Raw genomic sequence first — 27,023 nt, forward strand, 5'->3', positions numbered from 1 at the left:
ACATTTTCTGCATGTAAAAGTTTATCATGACAACTATTACAAACCACAGCTGGAGGTATAATCTTCACAAGTTTCCAACAAATGCACTTAGCTCTGGTAGAACTGTTATCAGGCAGCTGGGATCCAACAGTGAATTCTGAAACAGGGTCAGATTGAGACATCTTGCAAATGTAAGAGAAAAAAACAACATATTAACAAAATTATCAAATTTCCTTATATGGCAGTTTCAGGAATGGGAAAAAATGCAAACAGCATAGCCCTTTGACATAGAAAAAGGCAAGAGGCAAATAAAAATGGGGTCTTAAATGATGAAAATATTTGGCGCAGAAAAATATTTTTTTGCGCCAAAAACGTCACACTCGCGTGATAGATGACGCAAACTTGTGAAGGACTCGGCGTCAACTAAGACGCCGGAAATGACAAATTTGCGTTTATATCGTTGATCTGAAAAGGGAGGTAAGAGATGAATCTCTACGACGATAACAGAGAACCTATGAAATAAATCTCCGTGAGGAAAACCATTGCATTCAATAGGTGATACTCCCTCACATCCCTCTGACATTCACTGTACTCAGGCATCAAAAAATGCTGACAAGCACATATCAACGTAGAAATCTTAGCACAAACTTACTTCACCAACTCCATAGGAGGCAAAGTTTGTAAAACTGAATTGTGGGTGTGGTGAGGGGTGTATTTATAAGCATTTTGAGGTTTGGGAAACTTTGCCCCTCCTGGTAGGATTGTATATCCCATACGTCACTAGCTCATGGACTCTTGCCAATTACATGAAAGAAAACAAAATTTATGCTTACCTGATCAATTTCTTTCTTTCTTGACATGGCGAGTCCACGGAATCATCAATTACTGTTGGGAATATCACTCCTGGTCAGCAGGAGGAAGCAAAGAGCACCACAGCAAAGCTGTTAAGTATCACTTCCCTTCCCACAACCCCCAGTCATTCGACCAAAGGAAAAGGAGAGGAAGTAACTAAAGCCAGAATAAAACTGCTACACAAACTCCAATAGGGAAAATAAGGTCTCTCAACTCCTTAAAAATAAGCACGTAGGAAAAAATAGAATACCATGAAGCGCTACCAAAAAGCTAAAGTGTAACTGTATTGGATAGTTAAAAAATATATCTAAAAACAAGATACAATATGAAATATAAAATTGAATATTATTTATTACAGAGAGAATTGAAAAAAGTGACTGCAGGCAAACGCAGAAAATTAACCACAGATGCCAAATACAACAGTACAATTCTATCAATTCAAGCTCAGCACCAAAGCCTAATTAGCTAATATTCAATAGACATTCAGAAATATTCTAAAATAAATACAAATATATATTTAATAAAATAACACAATTAAGGTTGACCTTAATAAACAATAAATAAAACACTTCTAACAACAAACCGCTTGATAATGCACTGGGAACGGCAAATCAAATAAAATAGCAAAAAAATAAAAATAAAATACAAGTGGATAATGAACAAGTTAATATTTTACAAGATATGAACAACCGGACAGTAGAAAGTAGAAAGTCTGTATAAAATTCAGTGTCCGTTAATAGGAGCGTGGTCCTCAACACCAAAGATAAGAAATAGTGTTCGTTGAAGTTTCTTGGATGATGGGAACCTTTATGTATTGTGTAATATCCTCCTAGTAGAAGAGAAAAATCTTAGTATAAAACTGCTGTAATCTGCGTAGTAGTTCTGCAAAGTAGTTGGAAGCTGGTGTCCCGTATGTGTCAGTTAACAGCTACACACATGTATAAATGTCCAAACAGGGCAGAAACCACCTTTTAAAAAGTCTCTGAGAATGCAAAATAAATACTGCAATTCTGAAGCATGTGTCTCAAACGGCTGCTAGCTGAATACACACTGCACAGTCCGGCTAATATACAACCAGCCAGGAAAGTCAGAGGTGCCGTAGCCTGAATTCAGGAGCGCCGAAGACGAGATTGCAGTTAACAGGTGTACTCCGTTACGGAGGTCACATGAGCAACGCGTTTCAAAGTAATCTTTTTCACGCTCTTACCGGGGCATTCTCTTCCAGGTCAGTTTATACCTATACCTCAGTCGTGATAGGTTTTTACACTAACCAATCGGACCAATAGTAACAATGTGGTTTTTTTTCAATACAACATTACCACTTCTCCCTGTAATAAATATTCTATAAAATGGTAAACCTTTCTCAGTTAAAACTTACTATATACACGCAACATAACTTGACATCAAGGAGCGTACCCTATGTAACATATTAAACTGCCTCCCTTCTATCAAAGGAATACACGTATATTCGATACTGGGGGCCAATTTCAATTTTGACTGTCAACATTAATGCTACATAGTAACAAAGGAGTTGCAATATCCAAAAATATCAAACCAATAATGGCGAGGTAAATTCTTACAAAACAACAATACAACTTTTAACAAATATTCAATAAACAATTCTATAAAAATATATATAGAGACCTATCACTATTAAAACAATACTATTTTAAAGCGCATACCATATGTAGTATATTCCTATATGTTCACTGTCAAACTTCCAAGGAAGGGAATAATAAACTTGAAGTTACGAAGGCCACTTAAAAAAGTTACTGCCTATCACAATACTACTGCATAACATCAAGAAATACACTGTCAATACAAGTTAACAAATGATGAAAAATATAAATAGAAAACCAAATAAAATCTCATGGAGAATACTTAAAATAGTTAAGTTAAATATAATTTGATTAACCTTATTATAAAACTATCTTAAAAATTGATCACATGTGGGAACCTGGTTGTGTAAATTTTAATAAAAAAAAAAAACTTAAAATAAACTTTTTTATAAATTTATTTTAAAAGAACTTTTTTTTATAAATTTATTTAAAAATGAACTTTTTTATGAATTTTTTAGAGAACAGATATATAATACCTATGAATATACAAATCAATATAATTTCAGGATCATTTTTATTAAAAATCATATGTAAATTTAATATATGAATTAATAATATAAAATTAATCATAAATATTAATTCAACGGATGTCCTGAGACTATTAGAGGGTATAGATTGGGACGAGAATTGTCTTTTAGCCACATGTGATGTTTCGGCGTTGTATACCTGCATCAAACATGATCTAGGGATTGAAGGTATAGAGAAGGTGCAGAAGTTCCTTAGACAGAGATACAAGTAAGAAAGGCAGCAAGTCACGTGCAAGTAGATACACCACACACAGATACAGAGGAAGACAAACCATTATACACATTACAGATCTACAGCCTTGAAAATAAAATTCCAGAACTGCAAGCAAAAGTGAATATAGAAGGTAAATCTCACATTATGGAAGTTGATACAGGAGCAGCAGTCTCTGTTATAACAGCTGCTGACTGGAACCGCCTGGGACTAAGGCAACCAATTGTTCCAACAGCTGTCGCCATGCAAACATATTAAAATGAAATAATAAAGCCTATTGGGTGTGTATCACCTACAGTGACATTTAATGGTATAACTAAAAAGCTACGCCTCTACATTTTACCTAAAGGAGGACCACCTTTGTTTGGTAGATCCTGGATCCAAGCATTGGGCATGCCAAAGTTACCACAACAGTTACTGCTTAACAAACTGCTGGACCAAAGTGGCAATTCAAATTCTTCTTGGATTAATTCACTAAAGCACAAATATAAGACTGTATTTGATGGGAACCTAGGTTTAGTGAAAGACAAGCAGATTCAGCTTCACCTAAAAGAAAATGCTATTCCAAAATTTTGTAAACCAAGAGTTGTACCATTTGCACTTAAACCTAAAATTGAAGCAGAACTAGAAAGACTACGAAATCAGGGGATAATTGTTCCAGTTTCTAGCAGTGAATGGGCTTCCCCAATAGTAAAAAAAAATTACAATCAGATGCGCCTATTAGTAAAACATACAGTGTGACAATCTAATGTCTCAGTAATACCCCTAAAGGGTAGTGATATTACCGTTTATAAATATATAATAACAAATTCCCAATAACTGTTTTGAAAATAAAACAAACGATCCACAATGTCCATATAATTAGATCAATACAAACTTTCACTGCATTGGCAGTCTTGATATAAATGTCCACACTCAAGGAGTATTAATAGAAGTCTCCAGGCAGCAAAAACTCGTACCAAAAGTGAAATTGGCCAGTTACACGATCTGTGAATAAGAAAAAGAGAAGAGGCGCCAAATAGTGTGTACCGTTTAGAAAGTGAGCAGCAAACCCCCAAATTACGGCTCCTACTTACTAGATATTCAGCACTTGAAAAGTGCCACAAAGACCTTCTGAACAATTAGCAGCCGTCCAGCAAGCTGATCTAGAACATCCGTTCCTCCAGTGGAGAAAATGTGGTATGCACTTGATAAGTGCCACAAAGACCTCCTGGACAATTCTCCGCTGTCCAGACCACTGGTTCCTCAGGCAAATCTCGGCAGTCTCCGTTGGACAAGAGCAGGGGAACACAGGTACTGTCACCAAAGCTAACTACCCACAAACAGCAGTTAGAAGTGACAAACTATTCACTGAAAAAGCTGTGTTACTGAAAATAACTATTTTTATTAAAAACAAATTAACCACAACGTGTTTCCCGGTGTCTATGACCGTTTCATCAGGTGTCACCTGCTCTTGTCCAACGGAGACTGCCGAGATTTGCCTGAGGAACCAGTGGTCTGGACAGCTGAGAATTGTCCAGGAGGTCTTTGTGGCACTTATCAAGTGCATACCACATTTTCTCTACTGGAGGAACGGATGTTCTAGATCAGCTTGCTGGACGGCTGCTAATTGTTCAGAAGGTCTTTGTGGCACTTTTCAAGTGCTGAATATCTAGTAAGTAGGAGCCGTAATTTGGGGGTTTGCTGCTCACTTTCTAAACGGTACACACTATTTGGCGCCTCTTCTCTTCTTCTTATTTCCCAATAGTTCCTGTCAGAAAAAAAAATGGGGACATTCGCATCTGTGGAGATTTCAGAGTGGGCCTTAACCCTCAATTACTTGTGGATCAGTATCCTTTACCACGGATTGAAGAATTGTTTAGTTCTCTGGCAGGGGGTGAAAAATTTACACAAATTGACTCAAGCATACTTACAGTTAGAGGTGCATCCAGACTCCAGACACCTGTTAACTATCAACACTCACAAAGTACTTTTTCAGTATACGCGGATGGTGTTTGGCATTGCCCCAGCACCTGCAGTGTGGCAACGGATAATGGATGAGATCTTGGCAGGTATTCCACATACCCACTGTATGTTAGATGACATGCTTATCACTGGTGAAAATGATGCTGCTCATAAAGCCAATGTTGAAGCTGTTTTACAGCGCCTACAGGAATTCGGACTGAAAGTTAACATGGAAAAGTGTGAGTTCTTCTGCAAGAGTTTAGAATATTGTGCACATGTAGTGGACAAGACTGTTCTCCACAAAACTGCTGAAAAAGTGAAAGCGCTGGCTCATGCTCCCCCCCCCCCTGTTAATGTATCTCAGCTACGTTCTTATTTGGGGTTGCTCAATTACTATCACAGATTTTTACCAAATTTGGCTCATTTACTATATTCACTACACCGCCTTTTAGATAGTAAAAACCAGTGGGACTGGACTGACTTATGTACACGAGCATTTGAACGCTCTAAGCAACTTCTTCTGGAATCAAGACTCCTTGTCCACTATGACCTTAAGAAGTCTTTGGTACTAGCCTGTGATACTTCACCATATGGTTTAGGCGCAGTACTTTCACACATTATGCCCGATGGTTCTGAACGTCCTGTGTCTTTTGCGTCCAGATCTCTAACTCCATCTGAGAGAAATTATGCCCAGATTGATCTGGAAGCTTTAGCAATAATTTGGGCTGTGAAGAAATTCCACATTTATATATATGGCAGACCTTTTACTCTGATCACGGATCATAAACCACTTTTGTCCATTCTGCACCCTCAGAAGGGTATCTCCAACACAACAGCTGCTCGACTTCAGCGCTATGCACTTCAGCTGGCGGCTTACAACTACTCCATTAAATATCGATGCCACAGTGATCATACAAATGTGGATATGTTTTCAAGATTACCAATGGTACATCACATGACAGCATCTTCTAAAATCATAGACACTCCTCCACAGCTTTTAAATCTAAATTCCAAAGTGATTGCTACTTATACATGCTCTGATTCTACCTTACAGGAAATTAAGTCTTTTGTTCAACATGGGTGGCCTAAAGTGGTTCGCTCTGACCTTCAGCCATATTTTACAAGGAAGAAGGAAATTGTGCATGACTCAGGCTGTCTGTTATGGGGGTCACGAGTGATAATTCCGAACTTACTGAAAACATTAGCATTAAAGTTACTACACAGCTCACATCAGGGTGTAGTAAAAATGAAGCAAAGAGCACGAGAATATTTTTGGTGGCCTAAATTGGATACAGATATTGCTTCTTATGTAGCTGCTTGCAATGCATGTGCACAGACACAGCGGAATAACAGCAGGGACACCTCAAAAACTTGGCCATGGCCAAATGAACCTTGGACAAGAATCCATGTTGATTTTACAGGGCCAGTGGATGGCCGAATGTATTTGGTGGCTGTGGATGCTCATTCCAAGTGGCCAGAAGAAGTTCAAATGTCAAGTACTACAACACAACAAACCATTGTCGTTCTTTCCAGTATGTTTGCAAGATTTGGACTGCCACAAACTTTAGTCTCAGACAATGGTCCACAGTTCATATCACATGAATTTGAAACATTTATAGCTACAAATAACATCAAACACTGTAAGACAGCTCCATATTTTCCAGCCTCTATTGGACAGGCTGAAAGATTTGTACAAACTTTAAAACGCCAATTAGCTGTCTCTCACAAATCAAAATTTAATCCAAACTCCCTTTCTAACTTTTTGTTTAACTATAGAAAACACTCCCCATGCCACTACTGGGCTATCGCCTGCAATGTTAATGTTTGGAAGACGCCTGAGAACTCCACTGGATAAAGTTAGACCAGAACATTCCAAACAAGAGTTGAACACTTCTAGCGTTTCAGAATTTGTTCTTTGTGACAGAGTATGGGTTAGAAACTACCGTGGCCCAAATAAATGGATTCCAGCTGTCATAATACAAGGCATGGGCAACAGAATGTTTAAAGTTCAACTACAAGCTGGTGGTACAGTTTCCCGCCATGTAGAACAAATGGGACATAGATCTCAACCAGCTACACAAATATCCAATGATTTAGATGGTGAGGATATCTGGCATGGAGTGTGGTGCCCACCTGAGTCTTCTGAGGATGAAAATACAATGAACACAACTGAAACAGATCAACCTCAGAATGATTCTGTCCAACAAGAAAATATCACAGGTGATCAACAACCGTTGGGTACTCCTCCACAGACTATTTCTCCTGAACCAAATACTCTACGGCCCTCTAGAAACAGAAGGCCACCTTCTAGATGGCAATGTGAGGATTCAGTGAGAGATTATTCAGCAAGGAATTACCTAATCCGAAGGCGGACTTATCGCAGAAAACATAACTGACTAAAATCTAGGCTGCGACCTAGGTCTTGTGCACATAGACTATAGAGATAAACTGTTCTAAGTTCAAGTGTATGGTTTAGTTACTTGTATGTTACAATATTATCCACTGTCTGTTCTTTTTTTTTAATTTATTTGTTATATTTTTTTTTTTTTTTTTAGAAAAAAGGGGATGTTAAGATTACTGCATCTTTGCACTAACCTTGTCTCATCATTATAATGTTAGAAGTGCTGCAGCTTTAAGCTCAGCTCACCTCTGGGTGTATCTGGGTCTCTGTGACATCATCAGAAGCCATGTTTATTTTACTGATGAACCTGTTAGTGAATATGCCATGTGGTTGTAGCTGAATAAAATTTATCTAAAGTTCCTGCTGCAGAGTCTTCATGATATGTACAAGACACATCAGACACAAGGTAACAGCACACAACTGAATGTTCTAATCCTGACTACACAGAGAACATAACACATACAGACCCTGCATCCTATACACACTAATACATACACTCCTGTACATCTATATACCCCAGAGGTTACATACAGCCCCTGCACATTATACACACTAATACATACACTCCTGTACATCTATATACCCCAGAGGTTACATACAGCCCCTGCACCTTATACACACTAATACATACACTACTGTACATCTATATACCCCAGAGGTTACATACAGCCCCTGCACATTATACACACTAATACATACACTCCTGTACATCTATATACCCCAGAGGTTACATACAGCCCCTGTACCTTATACACACTAATACATACACTCCTGTACATCTATATACCCCAAAGGGTACATACAGCCCCTGCACCTTATACACACTAATACATACACTCCTGTACAGCTATATACCCCAGAGGTTACATATAGCCCCTGCACCTTATACACACTAATACATATACTCCTGTACATCTATATACCCCAGAGGTTACATACAGCCCCTGCACCCTATACACACACACTAATACATACACTGCTGTACATCTATATACCCCAGAGGTTACATACAGCCCCTGCACCTTATACACACTAATACATACACTCCTGTACATCTATATACCCCAGAGGTTACATACAGCCCCTGCACCTTATACACACTAATACATACACTCCTGTACATCTATATACCCCAGAGGTTACATACAGCCCCTGCACCTTATACAAACTAATACATACACTCCTGTACATCTATATACCCCAGAGGATACATACAGCCCCTGCACCTTATACACACTAATACATACACTCCTGTACATCTATATACCCCAGAGGATACATACAGCCCCTGCACCTTATACACACTAATACATACACTCCTGTACATCTATATACCCCAGAGGTTACATACAGCCCCTGCACCTTATACACACTAATACATACACTCCTGTACATCTATATACCCCAGAGGTTACATACAGCCCCTGCACCTTATACACACTAATACATACACTCCTGTACATCTATATACCCCAGAGGTTACATACAGCCCCTGCATCCTATACACACAAATACATACACTCCTGTACATCTATATACCCCAGAGGTTACATAGAGCCCCTGCACCTTATACACACTAATACATACACTACTGTACATCTATATACCCCAGAGGTTACATACAGCCCCTGCACCTTATACACACTAATACATACACTACTGTACATCTATATACCCCAGAGGTTACATACAGCCCCTGCACATTATACACACTAATACATACACTCCTGTACATCTATATACCCCAGAGGTTACATACAGCCCCTGTACCTTATACACACTAATACATACACTCCTGTACATCTATATACCCCAAAGGGTACATACAGCCCCTGCACCTTATACACACTAATACATACACTCCTGTACATCTATATACCCCAGAGGGTACATACAGCCCCTGCACCCTATACACACTAATACATACACTCCTGTACATCTATATACCCCAGAGGGTACATACAGCTCCTGCACCTTATACAAACTAATACATACACTCCTGTACATCTATATACCCCAGAGGGTACATACAGCCCCTGCACCTTATACACACTAATACATACACTCCTGTACATCTATATACCCCAGAGGGTACATACAGCCCATGCACCTTATACACACACTAATACATACACTCCTGTACATCTATATACCCCAGAGGTTACATACAGCCCCTGCACCTTATACACACTAATACACACACCCCTGTACATCTATATACCCCAGAGGTTACATACAGCCCCTGCACCTTATACACACTAATACACACACCCCGTACATCTATATACCCCAGAGGTTACATACAGCCCCTGCACCTTATACACACACCCCTGTACATCTATATACCCCAGAGGGTACATACAGCCCCTGCACCCTATACACACTAATACATACACTCCTGTACATCTATATACCCCAGAGGGTACATACAGCTCCTGCACCTTATACAAACTAATACATACACTCCTGTACATCTATATACCCCAGAGGGTACATACAGCCCCTGCACCTTATACACACTAATACATACACTCCTGTACATCTATATACCCCAGAGGGTACATACAGCCCATGCACCTTATACACACACTAATACATACACTCCTGTACATCTATATACCCCAGAGGTTACATACAGCCCCTGCACCTTATACACACTAATACACACACCCCTGTACATCTATATACCCCAGAGGTTACATACAGCCCCTGCACCTTATACACACTAATACACACACCCCGTACATCTATATACCCCAGAGGTTACATACAGCCCCTGCACCTTATACACACACCCCTGTACATCTATATACCCCAGAGGGTACATACAGCCCCTGCACCTTATACACACTAATACATACACTCCTGTACATCAATATACCCCAGAGGGTACATACAGCCCCTGCACATTATACACACTAATACATACACTCCTGTACATCTATATACCCCAGAGGTTACATACAGCCCCTGCACCTTATATACACTAATACATACACTCCTGTACATCTATATACCCCAGAGGGTACATACAGCCCCTGCACATTATACACACTAATACATACACTCCTGTACATCTATATACCCCAGAGGGTACATACAGCCCCTGCACCTTATACACACTAATACATACACTCCTGTACATCTATATATCCCAGAGGTTACATACAGCCCCTGCACATTATACACACTAATACATACAATCCTGTACATCTATATACCCCAGAGGTTACATACAGCCCCTGCACCCTATACACACTAATACATACACTCCTGTACATCTATATACCCCAGAGGTTACATACAGCCCCTGCACATTATACACACTAATACATACACTCCTGTACATCTATATACCCCAGAGGTTACATACAGCCCCTGCATCCTATACACACTAATACATACACTCCTGTACATCTATATACCCCAGAGAGTACATACAGCCCAGGCACTATATACAGATTATTAGTACATACAGCCCTGCACTATATACAGATTATTAGTACATACAGCCCCTGCACTATATACAGATTATTAGTACATACAGCCCCTGCACTATATACAGATTATTAGTACATACAGCCCCTGCACTATATACAGATTATTAGTACATACAGCCCCTGCACTATATACAGATTATTAGTACATACAGCCCAGGCACTATATACAGATTATTAGTACATACAGCCCAGGCACTATATACAGATTATTAGTACATACAGCCCAGGCACTATATACAGATTATTAGTACATACAGCCCAGGCACTATATACAGATTATTAGTACATACAGCCCAGGCACTATATACAGATTATTAGTCCACACAGCCCAGGCACTATATACAGATTATTAGTCCACACAGCCCAGGCACTATATACAGATTATTAGTACATACAGCCCCTGCACTATATACAGATTATTAGTACATACAGCCCCTGCACTATATACAGATTATTAGTACACACAGCCCAGGCACTATATACAGATTATTAGTACATACAGCCCCTGCACTATATACAGAATATAAATACATACAGCCCTGCACTATATACAGATTATTAGTACACACAGCCCCTGCACTATATACAGATTATTAGTACATACAGCCCTGCACTATATACAGATTATTAGTACATACAGCCCCTGCACTATATACAGATTATTAGTACATACAGCCCCTGCACTATATACAGATTATTAGTACATACAGCCCTGCACTATATACAGATTATTAGTACATACAGCCCTGCACTATATACAGATTATTAGTACATACAGCCCTGCACTATATACAGATTATTAGTACATACAGCCCTGCACTATATACAGATTATTAGTACATACAGCCCCTGCACTATATACAGATTATTAGTACATACAGCCCCTGCACTATATACAGATTATTAGTAAATACAGCCCCTGCACTATATACAGACTATTAGTACATACAGCCCTGCACTATATACAGATTATAAATACATACAGCCCTGCACTATATACAGATTATTAGTACATACAGCCCTGCACTATATACAGATTATTAGTACATACAGCCCCTGCACTATATACAGATTATTAGTACATACAGCCCTGCACTATATACAGATTATTAGTACATACAGCCCTGCACTATATACATACTACATAAGTGTATCCTCTACAACTTTGTTAGGTTGATTTAGATTGAATTGCATATATTTGAAGTATAAACTATTTGCTTGTATGCCGTTTTCCAAGTATTTACTTATGGGCAAATGTCCACCTTAATATTTAAATATTCAAATGTTTAAGTAAATGCTGTTCTATACCTTTAATATTTACCTAATTGTTATGTTAGTGGTCTTGGGCTAGCTAAAGGCGCTGCCTATTTATAAGTTCATTATTGCGTGTTTTAGCAATTTCTTTTTTTGTCTAGAAGTGAACGTGCAGCATAATTCATGTTTTTGGTTGCCTATGATCACTCCATACTATACCATATAAACAGCAATTAACAGCATAATGCATATATATTTGTATATCTGTACATATATTTTTCATGAAGGATATATATATATATATATATATATATATATATATATGTTATAACAAAAATCCTGTGTCCTGTACTCTACTGTCTATATTGGGGTTATTATGCTGTGAATTATAAATTGTAATTTAACTGTTAATACACAGGCGTTTTCCATGTAGCTTTCCCCTTTAAATAGACCTTAGGCAGACTTACTTGTTAAGCAGTGATCAAGTGCGGAGGACCCGCATGAAACACATCTGCTCGCTGCTGCTGTTATTATGACCATTTGTATGTATTTTTGAATGGTCATATGCTTTTGTCCACTCTATATGTTAGTGCACTGGGTTTTTTTTAAAATAAAGGAGGATCGATGTGGGGAATTGTCTGACAGGTGCACATGCTGAAGAGACGCTGAAGAGGCCTGTGTTGAACACTGAGGGGATAACCACTGCTGTTTCTGTGTTACTATTAGTACTTACAGCCCCTGCACTATATACAGATTATTAGTACATACAGCCCTGCACTATATACAGATTATTAGTACATACAGCCCTGCACTATATACAGATTATTAGTACATACAGCCCTGCACTATATACAGATTATAAATACATACAGCCCTGCACTATAAACAGATTATAAATACATACAGCCCTGCACTATAAACAGATTATTAGTACATACAGCCCTGCACTATATACAGATTATTAGTACATACAGCCCTGCACTATATACAGATTATTAGTACATACAGCCCCTGCACTATATACAGATTATTAGTACATACAGCCCTGCACTATATACAGATTATTAGTACATACAGCCCTGCACTATATACAGATTATTAGTACATACAGCCCTGCACTATATACAGATTATAAATACATACAGCCCTGCACTATATACAGATTATTAGTACATACAGCCCTGCACTATATACAGATTATAAATACATACAGCCCTGCACTATATACAGATTATTAGTACATACAGCCCTGCACTATATACAGATTATTAGTACATACAGCCCTGCACTATATACAGATTATTAGTACATACAGCCCCTGCACTATATACAGATTATTAGTACATACAGCCCCTGCACTATATACAGATTATAAATACATACAGCCCTGCACTATATACAGATTATTAGTACATACAGCCCTGCACTATATACAGATTATTAGTACATACAGCCCTGCACTATATACATACTACATAAGTGTATCCTCTACAACTTTGTTAGGTTGATTTAGATTTAATTGCATATATTTGAAGTATAAACTATTTGCTTGTATGCTGTTTTCCAAGTATTTACTTATGGGCAAATGTCCACCTTAATATTTAAATATTCAAATGTTTAAGTAAATGCTGTTCTATACCTTTAATATTTACCTAATTGTTATGTTAGTGGTCTTGGGCTAGCTAAAGGCGCTGCCTATTTATAAGTTCATTATTGCGTGTTTTAGCAATTTCTTTTTTTGTCTAGAAGTGAACGTGCAGCATAATTCATGTTTTTGGTTGCCTATGATCACTCCATACTATACCATATAAACAGCAATTAACAGCATAATGCATATATATTTGTATATCTGTACATATATTTTTCATGAAGGAGATATATATATATATATATATATATATATATATATATATATATATATATATGTTATAACAAAAATCCTGTGTCCTGTACTCTACGGTCTATATTGGGGTTATTATGCTGTGAATTATAAATTGTAATTTAACTGTTAATACACAGGCGTTTTCCATGTAGCTTTCCCCTTTAAATAGACCTTAGGCAGACTTACTTGTTAAGCAGTGATCAAGTGCGGAGGACCCGCATGAAACACATCTGCTCGCTGCTGCTGCTGTTATTATGACCATTTGTATGTATTTTTGAATGGTCATATGCTTTTGTCCACTCTATATGTTGTTAGTGCACTGGGTTTTTTTTAAAATAAAGGAGGATCGATGTGGGGAATTGTCTGACAGGTGCACATGCTGAAGAGACGCTGAAGAGGCCTGTGTTGAACACTGAGGGGATAACCACTGCTGTTTCTGTGTTACTATTAGTACTTACAGCCCCTGCACTATATACAGATTATTAGTACATACAGCCCTGCACTATATACAGATTATTAGTACATACAGCCCCTGCACTATATACAGATTATTAGTACATACAGCCCTGCACTATATACAGATTATTAGTACATACAGCCCTGCACTATATACAGATTATTACTACACACAGCCCCTGCACTATATACAGATTATTAGTACATACAGCCCCTGCACTATATACAGATTATTAGTACATACAGCCCCTGCACTATATACAGATTATTAGTACATACAGCCCCTGCACTATATACAGATTATTAGTACATACAGACCCTGCACTATATACAGATTATTAGTACATACAGCCCTGCACTATATACAGATTATTAGTACATACAGCCCCTGCACTATATACAGATTATTAGTACATACAGCCCCTGCACTATATACAGATTATTAGTACATACAGCCCTGCACTATATACAGATTATTAGTACATACAGCCCCTGCACTATATACAGATTATTAGTACATACAGCCCCTGCACTATATACAGATTATTAGTACATACAGCCCCTGCACTATATACAGATTATTAGTACATACAGCCCTGCACTATATACAGATTATTAGTACATACAGCCCAGCACTATATACAGATTATTAGTACATACAGCCCAGCACTATATACAGATTAGGGATGCACCGAAATTTCGGCCGCAGAAAGTTTCGGCCGAAAATGGCATTTTTGGTTATTTCGGTTTTCGTTTTTTTGGCCTTTTATTTTCGGTAAAATTATTGTGTAGCATAATCCAAATTTGATGCCAGCTTAGAGCTGCTGTTTGAGTTCATTACTTGACTTACCGTTTTGCATATAATAATAGTTTTCTAGGACTATACTTTATTTTGACAATTGGTTAAAAAAAAATATGGTTAAATCTGATTGTTACACAGAACTTAATAAAGAATAATACTAGCGATGCACCAAAATTTGGGCCACCGAAAATGTGCAATTCCAATTTCGGCCCAAAGAGGACCAATATGGCTAAAAATGTACAGCCCTCCCCTGTTCTATTGAGTTAACTGTTTATCCTTAGCATAAGGTGAGAACCACAGCACTGGCATGGTACACAGAGCACACACATAAGTACCATGACATGATAATATTTGAAACCAGCAGTGCCCTTTTTTTTTTTTTTAGAAGAAAACTAGAAGAAAAGTTGTGAATACAGTTTTCAAAGGAGGATAAGTGTTTATAAACACTTGATATTATCAGACACAGCCCTAAGCACACACAGTGAATATCTTTAAGCCTTATACACAGTGCTCATACATCACTCTTGTGCGTAGACATTCTATTCGCCTCAGGAAAATATGCATGCACACTATATATGCATAAGCCCCAAGCTCGCACACAGTTGGTACAAATTAGCACCCACCAGACAGTGTATACAAAAAAAAAAGCACAGTAACTTTCTATAACCACCTTGCATGTAAGGTCGTAGCTAAGTCTGGTGGTCCTGGTGATAGGTGACAGGCAGACTCCATTTGGGGCTCCGGACATATAATCTGACGGGTCAGTGTGAGACCCAAACCAGGAACTAGGCGGAGATACGATAAGAGACGATTAGGTGCAGCCACGCCTATCGCACGGATAACTACACCCAAAAACAAAACACATTTCCACCTCGTATTGTTGTCAGGCTATAACCACGCTCTCCCTTATAGAGCGCCACCAGTTTCACTGCAGATCACGCCCTACGGTATGTGACCACGCCCATTTGTTGGAGCTTTCCCGCCTACAAGCTCTCTCAGCTACACACACACTGTAGTTAAAAAAAGAAAAAAATAATTTCGGTTTCGTTTCGGTTTTCGGTTAGGGGCATCCTGAATTTTCGGTATCGGTTTCGGTCCAGAATTTTCATTTCGGTGCATCCCTAATACAGATTATTAGTACATACAGCCCAGCACTATATACAGATTATTAGTACATACAGCCCAGCACTATATACAGATTATTAGTACATACAGCCCAGCACTACATACAGATTATTAGTACATACAGCCCAGCACTACATACAGATTATTAGTACCTACAGCACAGCATTATATACAGATTATTAGTACATACAGCCCTGCACTATATACAGATTATTAGTACATACAGCCCCTGCACTATATACAGATTATTAGTACATACAGCCCCTGCACTATATACAGATTATTAGTACATACAGCCCCTGGACTATATACAGATTATTAGTACATACAGCCCAGGCACTATATACAGATTATTAGTACATACAGCCCAGGCACTATATACAGATAATTAGTACATACAGCCCAGGCACTATATACAGATAATTAGTACATACAGCCCCTGCACTATATACAGATTATTAGTACATACAGCCCCTGCACTATATACAGATTATTAGTACATACAGCCCCTGCACTATATACAGATTATTAGTACATACAGCCCCTGCACTATATACAGATTATTAGTACATACAGCCCCTGCACTATATACAGATTATTAGTACATACAGCCCCTGCACTATATACAGATTATTAATACATACAGCCCCTGCACTATATACAGATTATTAATACATACAGCCCCTGAACTATATACAGATTATTAGTACATAAAGCCCCTGCACTATATACAGATTATTAGTACATACAGCCCCTGCACTATATACAGATTATTAGTACATACAGCCCCGCACTATATACAGATTATTAGTACATACAGCCCCTGCACTATATACAGATTATTAGTACATACAGCCCCTGCACTATATACAGATTATTAGTACATACAGCCCCTGCACTATATACAGATTATTAGTACATACAGCCCTGCACTATATACAGATTATTAGTACATAAAGCCCAGGCACTATATACAGGTCATTAGTACATACAGACCCTGCACTATATACAGATTATTAGTACACACAGCCCAGGCACTATATACAGATTATTAGTACATACAGCCCAGGCACTATATATAGGTTATTTTACATACAGACACTGCACTATATACAGATTATTAGTACATACAGCCCAGGAACTATATACAGATTATTACTACACACAGCCCCTCACTTGTGTAGATAAGGGAGACACCAACCTTATGACGCCCCTGCACAGCGCCCCTTACCCTGTACCTAATACACAGGTATGTATTATTGTAAAATATTATACAGAGGTTCCCTCCACCAGTAAATGATACACGTAATATATAGATACATATTGCAGTACCTTATACAGAGATATTACCACATGCACGCGCCTTTAGATACCTAGCACCTATAGAGAACACCTTGTTCCCAATACACCAAAAGACCAATAATTACAAAGCAGCCTCTTTACCCTTGGCCACAGCAGTCATGTGATTTATGACATCACGGGTTCTTTAGTTGGATGGGAACTAGCCCAGTCTCTGTTCTCAACGGTAACCATGAACAAAGCCCCCATTTATATTGTGGTAAATACCGGTGTATACTGTACTGAATATGTCTGTGTGTGAAATACAGAGACACCCTCTCTATAATATTATATATCTTTATATAAGGTACTGGGGAGGGGCTGTGTGTGTGAGACAGAAGGAACCTCTCTATAATATTTTACCTGTATATAAGGTACTGGGGAGGGGCTGTGTGTGTGAGACAGAGGGAACCTCTCTATAATATTATATATCTATATATAAGGTACAGGGGAGAGGCTATGTGTATCTGAGACAGCAGAGGGAATCTCTCTATAATATTATATATTTGTATATAAGGTACTGGAGAGGGGCTGTGTGTGAGAGACAGAGGGAACCTCTCTATAATATATATCTGTATATAAGATACTGGGGAGGGGCTCTGTGTGTGAGACAGAGGGAACCTCTCTATAATATTATATATCTGTATATAAGGTACTGGGGAAGGGCTGTGTGTGAGACAGAGGGAACCTCTCTATAATATTATATATCTGTATACTGTATAAGGTATTGGGGAGGGGCTGTGTGAGACAGAGGGAACCTCTCTATAATATATATATGTATTTAAGGTACTGGGGAGGGGCTGTGTGAAGTAGATGGAATTTCTCTATAATATTATATATCTGTATATAAGGTACTGGGGAGGGGCTGTGTGAGACAGAGAGAACCTCCCTATAATATTATATATCTGTATATAAGGTACTGGGGAGGGGCTGTGTGTGTGAGAGACAGAGGGAACCTCTATAATAATATATATCTGTATATAAGGTACTGGGGAGGGGCTGGGTGTGTGTGTGAGACAGAGGGAACCTCTCTATAATATTATATATCTGTATATAAGGTACAGGGGAGAGGCTGTGTGTGTGTTAGACAGAGGGAACCTCTCTATAATATTATATATCTGTATATAAGGTACTGGGGAGGGGCTGTGTGAGACAGAGGGAACCTCCCTATAATATTATATATCTGTATATAAGGTACTGGGGAGGGGCTGTGTGTGTGAGAGACAGAGGTATCCTCTATAATAATATATATCTGTATATAAGGTACTGGGGAGGGGCTGTGTGTGTGAGACAGAGGGAACCTCTCTATAATATTATATATCTGTATATAAGGTACAGGGGAGAGGCTGTGTGTGTAAGACAGAGGGAACCTCTCTATAATATTATATATCTGTATATAAGGTACATGGGAAAGGCTGTGTGTGTGTTAGACAGAGGGAACCTCTCTATAATATTATATATCTGTATATAAGGTACTGATGAGGGGCTCTGTGTGTGAGAGACAGAGGGAACCTCTCTATAATATTATATATCTGTATATAAGGTACTGGGGAGGGGCTGTGTGTGTGAGACAGAGGGAACCTTTCTATAATATTATATATCTGTATATATGCTACTGGGGAGGGGCTGTGTGTGTGCGAGACAGAGGGGACCTCTCTATAATATTATATATCTGTATATAAGGTACTGGGGGGGAGGGCTGTGTGTGTGTGTGAGACAGAGGGGACCTCTGTATAATATTATATATCTGTATATAAGGTACTGGGAAGGGGCTCTGTGTGTGTGTGTGAGACAGAGGGAACCTCTCTATATTTAATATTATATATCTGTATATAAGATACTGGGGAGGGGGGGGGTGTGAGACAGAGGGAACCTCTCTATAATATTATATATCTGTATATAAGGTACTGGGGAGGGGCTGTGTGTGTGTGAGACAGAGGTAACCTCTCTATAATATTATATATCTGTATATAAGGTACTGGGGAGGGGCTGTGTTTGAGACAGAGGAAACCTCTATAATATTATATATCTGTATATACGGTACTGGGGAGGGGCTGTGTGTGTGAGACAGAGGGAACCTCTCTATAATATTATATATATGTATATAAGGTACTGGGTAGGGGCTGTGTGTGAGACCGAGGTAACATCTCTATAATATTATATATCTGTATATAAGGGACTGGGGAGGAGCTGTGTGTGTGAGACAGAGGGAACCTCTCTATAATATTATATATCTGTTTATAAAGTACAGGGGAGAGGCTGTGTGTGTAAGACAGAGGGAACCTCTCTATAATATTATATATCTGTATATAAGGTACAGGGGAGAGGCTGTGTGTGTGTTAGACAGAGGGAACCTCTCTATAATATTATATATCTGTATATAAGGTACTGGGGAGGGACTGTGTGAGGTAGATGGAATTTCTCTATAATATTATATATCTGTATATAAGGTACTGGGGAGGGGCTGTGTGTGTGAGAGACAGAGGGAACCTCTATAATAATATATATCTGTATATAAGGTACTGGGGAGGGGTTGTGTGTGTGTGAGACAGAGGGAACCTCTCTATAATATTATATATCTGTATATAAGGTACTGATGAGGGGCTGTGTGTGTGACAGACAGAGGGAACCTCGCTATAATATTATATATCTGTATATAAGGTACTGGGGAGGGGCTGTGTGTGTGAGACAGAGGGAACCTCTCTATAATTTTATATATCTGTATATATGCTACTGGGGAGGGGCTGTGTGTGTGCGAGACAGAGGGGACCTCTTTATAATATTATATATCTGTATATAAGGTACTGGGGGGGAGGGCTGTGTGTGTGTGAGACAGAGGGAACCTCTCTATAATTTTATATATCTGTATATATGCTACTGGGGAGGGGCTGTGTGTGTGCGAGACAGAGGGGACCTCTTTATAATATTATATATCTGTATATAAGGTACTGGGGGGGAGGGCTGTGTGTGTGTGAGACAGAGGGAACCTCTGTATAATATTATATATCTGTATATAAGGTACTGGGAAGGGGCTCTGTGTGTGTGTGTGTGTGTGTGAGACAGAGGGAACCTCTCTATATTTAATATTATATATCTGTATATAAGATACTGGGGAGGGTGTGTGTGTGTGTGTGTCTGTGTGTGTGAGATAGAGGTAACCTCTCTATAATATTATATATCTGTATATAAGGTACTGGGGAGGGGCTGTGTTTGAGACAGAGGGAACCTTTATAATATTATATATCTGTGTATAAGGTACTGGGGGTGGGCTGTGTGTGTGACCGAGGGAACCTCTTTATAATATTATATATCTGTATATACGGTACTGGGGAGGGACTGTGTGTGTGAGACAGAGGGAACCTCTCTATAATATTATATATCTGTATATACGGTACTGGGGAGGGACTGTGTGTGTGAGACAGAGGGAACCTCTCTATAATATTATATATCTGTATATAAGGTACTGGGGAGGGGCTGTGTGTGTAAGACAGAGGGAACCTCTCTATTTTATTATATATATAGGTATATAAGGTACTGGGGAGGGGCTGTGTGTGAGACAGAGGTAACATCTCTATAATATTATATATCTGTATATAAGGGACTGGGGAGGAGCTGTGTGTGTGAGACAGAGGGAACCTCTGTATAATATTATATATCTGTATATAAGGGACTGGGGAGGAGCTGTGTGTGTGAGACAGAGGGAACCTTTCTATATTTAATATTATATATCTGCATATAAGATACTGGGGAGGGTCTGTGTGTGTGTGAGACAGAGGGAACCTCTCTATAATATTATATATCTGTATATAAGGTACTAGGGAGGGGCTGTGTGAAGTAGATGGAATTTCTCTATAATATATATCTGTATATAAGGTACTCGGGAGGGGCTGTGTGAGACAGAGTGAACCTCCCTATAATATTATATATCTGTATATAAGGTACTGGGGAGTGGCTGTGTGTGTGAGAGACAGAGGGAATCTCTATAAAATTATATATCTGTATATAAGGTACTGCGGAGGGGCTGTGTGTGAGACAGAGTGAACCTCTATAATATAGATCTGTATATAAGGTACTGAGGATGGGCTGTGTGTGTATGACACAGAGTAACCTCTCTATAATATTATATATCTGTATATAAGGTACTGGGGGCGGGAGAGGCTGTGTGTGTGTGAGACAGAGGGAAACTCTCTATAATATTATATATCTGTATATAAGGTACTGATGAGGGGCTGTGTGTGTGAGGCAGAGGAAACCCCTCTATAATATTATATATCTGTATATAAGGTACAGGGAGGGGCTGTGTGTGTGTGTGAGACAGTGAAACCTCTCTATATTATATATCTGTATATAAAGTACTGGGAAGGTGCTGTGTGTGTGAGACAGAGGGAACTTCTCTATAATATTATATATCTGTGTATAAGGTACTGGGGAGGGGCTGTGTGTGTAATTTAGAGACAACCTCTCTATAATATTATATATATATCTGTATATAAGGTTCTGGGGAATGGGCTGTATGTGTGTGTGAGACAGAGGGAGCCTCTCTATAATAATATATATCTGTATGCAAGGTACTGGGGAGGGGCTGGGTGTGACAGAGGGAACCTCTCTATAATATTATATGTCTGTATATAAGGTACTGTGGAGGGGCTGTGTTTGTGAGACAGAGGGTACCGCTATAATATTATAGATCTGTATATAAGGTACTGAGGATGGGCTGTGTGTGTGTGACACAGAGTAACCTTTCTATAATATTATATATCTGTATATAAGGTACTGGGGGCGGGAGAGGCTGAGTGTGTGTGAGACAGAGGGAACCTCTCTATAATATTATATATCTGTATATAAGGTACTGCGAAGGGGCTGTGTGTGAGACAGAGGGTACCTCTATAATATTATAGATCTGTATATAAGGTACTGAGGATGGGCTGTGTGTGTGTGACACAGAGTAACCTCTCTATAATATTATATATCTGTATATAAGGTACTGGGGAGGGGCTATGTGAGGTAGATGGAATTTCTCAATAATATTATATATCTGTATATAAGGTACTGGGGAGGGGCTGTGTGAGACAGAGGGAACCTCCCTATAATATTATATATATGTATATAAGGTACTGGGGAGGGGCTGTGTGTGTGTGAGACAGAGGGAACCTCTCTATAATATTATATATCTGTATATAAGGTACTGGGGAGGGGCTGTGTGTGTGAGACAGAGGGAATCTCTCTATAATATCATATATCTGTATATAAGGTAATGGGGAGGGGCTGCATGTGTGTGAAACAGATTAGACCTCTCTATAATATTATATATCTGTATGTAATGTACTGGGGAGAGGCTATGTAAGGTAGATGGAATTTCTCAATAATATTATATATCTGTATATAAGGTACTGGGGAGGGGCTGTGTGAGACAGAGGGAACCTCCCTATAATATTATATATCTGTATATAAGGTACTGGGGGGGCTGTGTGTGTGAGAGACAGAGGGAACCTCTATAATATTGTATATCTGTATATAAGGTACTGGGGAGGGTGTGTGTGTGTGAGACAGAGGGAACCTCTATAATATTGTATATCTGTATATAAGGTACTGGGGAGGGTGTGTGTGTGTGAGACAGAGGGAACCTCTCTATAATATTATATATCTGTATATAAGGTACTGGGGAGGGGCTGTGTGTGTGAGACAGAGGGAACCTCTATAATATTATATATCTGTATATAAGGTACTGGGGAGGGGCTGTGTGTGAGAGAGACAGAGGGAACCTCTATAATATATATATCTGTATATAAAGTACTGGGGAGGCGCTGTGTGTGTGGGAGACAGAGAGAACATCTCTATAATATTATATATCTGTATATAAGGTACTGTGGAGGGGCTGTGTGTGTGTGAGACAGAGGGAACCTCAATAATAGTATATATCTGTATATAAGGTACTGGGGAGGGGCTGTGTGTGTGATACAGAGGGAACCGCTATAATATTATAGATCTGTATATAAGGTACTGAGGATGGGCTGTGTGTGTGACACATAGTAACCTTTCTATAATATTATATATCTGTATATAAGGTACTGGGGGCGGGAGAGGCTGAGTGTGTGTGAGACAGAGGGAACCTCTCTATAATATTATATATCTGTATATAAGGTACTGCGGAGGGGCTGTGTGTGAGACAGAGGGTACCTCTATATAATATTATAGATCTGTATATAAGGTACTGAGGATGGGCTGTGTGTGTGTGTGTGAGACACAGAGTAACCTCTCTATAATATTATATATCTGTATATAAGGTACTGGGGAGGGGCTATGTGAGGTAGATGGAATTTCTCAATAATATTATATATCTGTATATAAGGTACTGGGGAGGGGCTGTGTGAGACAGAGGGAATCTCCCTATAATATTATATATCTGTATATAAGGTACTGGGGGGGGGGGCTGTGTGTGTGTGAGACAGAGGGAACCTCTATAATAGTATATATCTGTATATAAGGTACTGGGGAGGGGCTGTGTGTGTGATACAGAGGGAACCTCTCTATAATATTATACAGTATATCTGTATATAAGGTACTGGGGAGGGGCTGTGTGTGTGAGAGACAGAGGGAACCTCGCTATAATATTATATATCTGTATATAAGGTACTGGGGAGGGGCTGTGTGTGTGAGACAGAGGGAACCTCTCTATAATATTATATATCTGTATATATGCTACTGGGGAGGGGCTGTGTGTGTGCGAGACAGAGGGGACCTCTTTATAATATTATATATCTGTATATAAGGTACTGGGGGGGAGGGCTGTGTGTGTGTGTGAGACAGAGTGAACCTCTCTATATTTAATATTATATATCTGTATATAAGATACTGGGGAGGGTGTGTGTGTGTGTGAGACAGAGGGAACCTCTCTATAATATTATATATCTGTATATAAGATACTGGGGAGGGGCTGTGTGTGTGAGACAGAGGTAACCTCTCTATAATATTATATATCTGTATATAAGGTACTGGGGAGGGGCTGTGTTTGAGACAGAGGGAACCTTTATAATATTATATATCTGTGTATAAGGTACTGGGGGTGGGCTGTGTGTGTGACCGAGGGAACCTCTTTATAATATTATATATCTGTATATAAGGTACTGGGGAGAGACTGTGTGTGTGCGAGACAGAGGGAACCTCTCTATAATATTATATATCTGTATATACGGTACTGGGGAGGGACTGTGTGTGTGAGACAGAGGGAACCTCTATAATATTATATATCTGTATATAAGGTACTGGGGAGGGGCTGTATGTGTAAGACAGAGGGAACCTCTCTATTTTATTATATATATATATAGGTATATAAGGTACTGGGGAGGGGCTGTGTGTGAGACAGAGGTAACATCTCTATAATATTATATATCTGTATATAAGGGACTGGGGAGGAGCTGTGTGTGTGAGACAGAGGGAAACTCTGTATAATATTATATATCTGTATATAAGGGACTGGGGAGGAGCTGTGTGTGTGAGACAGAGGGAACCTTTCTATATTTAATATTATATATCTGTATATAAGATACTGGGGAGGGTCTGTGTGTGTGTGAGACAGAGGGAACCTCTCTATAATATTATATATCTGTATATAAGGTACTAGGGAGGGGCTGTGTGAAGTAGATGGAATTTCTCTATAATATTATATATCTGTATATAAGGTACTCGGGAGGGGCTGTGTGAGACAGAGTGAACCTCCCTATAATATTATATATCTGTATATAAGGTACTGGGGAGTGGCTGTGTGTGTGAGAGACAGAGGGAATCTCTATAAAATTATATATCTGTATATAAGGTACTGCGGAGGGGCTGTGTGTGAGACAGAGGGAACTTCTCTATAATATTATATATCTGTATATAAGGTACTGGGGAGGGGCTGTGTGTGTGAGACAGAGGGAACCTCTGTAATATTATATATCTGTATATAAGGTACTGGGGAGGGGCTGTGTGTGAGAGAGACAGAGGGAACCTCTATAATATATATATCTGTATATAAAGTACTGGGGAGGCGCTGTGTGTGTGGGAGACAGAGAGAACATCTCTATAATATTATATATCTGTATATAAGGTACTGTGGAGGGGCTGTGTGTGTGTGAGACAGAGGGAACCTCTATAATAGTATATATCTGTATATAAGGTACTGGGGAGGGGCTGTGTGTGTGATACAGAGGGAACCGCTATAATATTATAGATCTGTATATAAGGTACTGAGGATGGGCTGTGTGTGTGACACATAGTAACCTTTCTATAATATTATATATCTGTATATAAGGTACTGGGGGCGGGAGAGGCTGAGTGTGTGTGAGACAGAGGGAACCTCTCTATAATATTATATATCTGTATATAAGGTACTGCGGAGGGGCTGTGTGTGAGACAGAGGGTACCTCTATATAATATTATAGATCTGTATATAAGGTACTGAGGATGGGCTGTGTGTGTGTGAGACACAGAGTAACCTCTCTATAATATTATATATCTGTATATAAGGTACTGGGGAGGGGCTATGTAAGGTAGATGGAATTTCTCAATAATATTATATATCTGTATATAAGGTACTGGGGAGGGGCTGTGTGAGACAGAGGGAACCTCCCTATAATATTATATATCTGTATATAAGGTACTGGGGGGGCTGTGTGTGTGTGAGACAGAGGGAACCTCTATAATAGTATATATCTGTATATAAGGTACTGGGGAGGGGCTGTGTGTGTGAGAGACAGAGGGAACCTCTCTATAATATTATATATCTGTATATAAGGTACTGGGGAGGGGCTGTGTGTGTGAGAGACAGAGGGAACCTCTCTATAATATTATATATCTGTATATAAGGTCCTGGGGAGGGGCTGTGTGAGGTAGATGGAACCTCTATAATATATATATATCTGTATATAAGGTACTGGGGAGGGGCTGTTTTTGTTTGTGTGAGACAGAGGGAACCTCTATAATATTATATATCTGTATATAAGGTCCTGGGGAGGGGCTGTGTGAGGTAGAGGGAACCTCTATACTATTATATATCTGTATATAAGGTCCTGGGGAGGGGCTGTGTGAGGTAGAGGGAACCTCTATAATATTATATTGCTTTAGCAAATTTCGAATATTTACAGTAAATACATAA

At 39.0% G+C, this 27,023-nt stretch overlaps 1 protein-coding gene and 1 long non-coding RNA gene across 2 annotated transcripts in view; one reads left to right on the forward strand and one right to left on the reverse strand.

The window, feature by feature from the left end:
• The window catches only part of LOC128666698 (uncharacterized), a 47,343-nt gene extending 29,400 nt beyond the window's left edge, over positions 1-17,943 (reverse strand). Inside the window, exon 1 of the long non-coding RNA XR_008403262.1 lies at positions 17,885-17,943. This is a non-coding gene — a long non-coding RNA (uncharacterized LOC128666698). The remainder of the gene's footprint in view (positions 1-17,884) is intronic.
• Positions 17,944-18,041: 98 nt separating this feature from the next.
• LOC128666697 (gastrula zinc finger protein XlCGF7.1-like) overlaps positions 18,042-27,023 on the forward strand; it is a 79,713-nt gene continuing 70,731 nt past the window's right edge. The window contains exon 1 of the mRNA XM_053721437.1: positions 18,042-18,110. The gene's annotated coding sequence lies outside the window, so the exon portion shown is untranslated. The remainder of the gene's footprint in view (positions 18,111-27,023) is intronic.

This window comes from Bombina bombina, chromosome 7, assembly GCF_027579735.1.
Source record: "Bombina bombina isolate aBomBom1 chromosome 7, aBomBom1.pri, whole genome shotgun sequence".
Taxonomy (NCBI): domain Eukaryota; kingdom Metazoa; phylum Chordata; class Amphibia; order Anura; family Bombinatoridae; genus Bombina; species Bombina bombina.